Source organism: Rhinichthys klamathensis, unplaced genomic scaffold (genome assembly GCF_029890125.1).
Source record: "Rhinichthys klamathensis goyatoka isolate OS25496 unplaced genomic scaffold, OSU_Roscu_1.1 h1tg000109l_1, whole genome shotgun sequence".
In the NCBI taxonomy this organism is placed as follows: Eukaryota; Metazoa; Chordata; class Actinopteri; order Cypriniformes; family Leuciscidae; genus Rhinichthys; species Rhinichthys klamathensis.
Genome location: NW_026606647.1, coordinates 3,427,924 through 3,430,017, shown reverse-complemented (window position 1 = coordinate 3,430,017; position 2,094 = coordinate 3,427,924). Strand labels below are relative to the sequence as shown.

The 2,094-nt window shown below is 35.6% G+C and overlaps 1 non-coding gene across 1 annotated transcript; it reads left to right on the top strand.

The window, feature by feature from the left end:
* The first annotated feature begins 1,201 nt into the window (after positions 1-1,201).
* Positions 1,202-1,273, top strand: trnaq-uug (transfer RNA glutamine (anticodon UUG)). Its single transcript has one exon. It is a non-coding gene; the product is annotated as a tRNA-Gln (tRNA).
* The last annotated feature ends 821 nt before the right edge of the window (positions 1,274-2,094 follow it).

The following is a 2,094-nucleotide window of genomic DNA, read 5'->3' as shown; positions in this document are numbered from 1 at the left end:
AAATGCTTAAAGAATCTGCTGCAGATGTTTTTGTCACAATTAAATTATACATTAAGTAGCCTAGGCTATAGGATTGTTTGTGCACGACAGTCATCTCTTGTTTTTGATTTGAGATTTGAAAGTTAGAAAAGAGGCATGGTATACCGTTTTGTAACAATCTGATGTGCCTTTTGCTCGGTAGAAAGGTATAAATAAAGTAAATAATACTATTAAAACCTTTTTCGACAAAGGAGATTGTGAGTTTGAGATTCATTGCCTTCAGTACGAGCCACTGACTGTACAAGATGAGCTTAATTTACAGCTGAGGTATCTAGCCTATGTTAACGCTTATGAAAAGACATATTAGCAATACTATAAATAGTAAAGCAAAAAAGCTGATAAAATTCGACAAATATGAAAGTGAGTAGGTTTTAGCTTAAACAAAACTCGTTATGCTCCTCGCGGCAGTGCGGTCCCATGGTGAGCTCGCTAGATAGCCCGCTATAGGTCTGCAGCTGCTGCACTGCGTTGACAATGGATACAAAATTAAGGATAATTTTTTGGCTTCAATAATTCAGAAATTATTCTTTCCCGTAGCTAGCTAGCTTACGCAATACGAGAGAACCTCTCGTAAGAGAACGCTCATCTTCTACATCTTTATTCATAACTGGCACAACGAAAAAAGGCATTTGATTTCCTGGAGAAAGTGTGGATCACAGCGGGAAAAAAATGAAAAATAAACGGGTTTCAGCCTCAGCTTCGACTCTTGCAAATGCTTAAAGAATCTGCTGCAGATGTTTTTGTCACAATTAAATTATACAGTAGCCTATAGGCTATAGGATTGTTTGTGCACGACAGTCATCTCTTGTTTTTGATTTGAGATTTGAAAGTTAGAAAAGAGGCATGGTATACCGTTTTGTAACAATCTGATGTGCCTTTTGCTCGGTAGAAAGGTATAAATAAAGTAAATAATACTATTAAAACCTTTTTCGACAAAGGAGATTGTGAGTTTGAGATTCATTGCCTTCAGTACGAGCCACTGACTGTACAAGATGAGCTTAATTTACAGCTGAGGTATCTAGCCTATGTTAACGCTTATGAAAAGACATATTAGCAATACTATAAATAGTAAAGCAAAATAAGCTGATAAAATTCGACAAATATGAAAGTGAGTAGGTTTTAGCTTAAACAAAAGTCGTTATGATGCTCCTCGCGGCAGTGCGGTCCCATGGTGTAATGGTTAGCACTCTGGACTTTGAATCCAGCGATCCGAGTTCAAATCTCGGTGGGACCTCGTCCTTTTGAAAAAGCAGAAAAAGCCACCGTAATCGAAGATTGAAATCAAATACTATGTCGTGGTGAATTAGATAACCCAAGGTTAAAGCATCAGCTTTGTACGGTACCTCCATAAAAATGATAATACGTTTACAAAACAAGTAATGACACAGTGTCTCAATAAATGAAATATGAGCATACTCACGAGTCATTTCTTGTCATTGCTTCCAAGAAATGACTCGTGAGTATGCTCATATTTCATTTATTGATGAGGATGGACTGGTTTTGATATTTGATAGCTGCTTCTTTAAGTCATCAAAATTTGTGACAGTAAAATAAATTCACATCAGCACAACAGCCCCTCAGGTGATTCCTTGTTGCAATAGCCATTCTTTTTTTCTTTCTTTTTGTTGTCACAGTAATAATATGTGTATAGGCTATGAAACTAGTTTTTTTTTTAGCTCTATTACCAGATTGAGGATGTAAAAATGTTTAAAATGTCCAAACTAATTATAAATATATTGTTAACACTTTGCATAAGTTCTATGTTGATTTACAGTCTGATGGTTACTGTGAGTGAGATAAATAGCATTGAGCCTAATTAAATGGCTGTATTCATAAGCTTTAAGTTTAGGATTGTATGCCACACCTAAGCAAACTATGTTTAACGGGCAACAAGCAAAGACTAGCAGTGCTTGTCAGTACTGAACATAAGAAAGGGTGAGCAACATGATTAACAAATTTGGAAAAACAAAAACAAAGAAACATGACTGCAAACCTTTATTAAATAACTGGAAATCAGATACTTTATATATAAAAAAGAGAGTCCAGACATTGTAG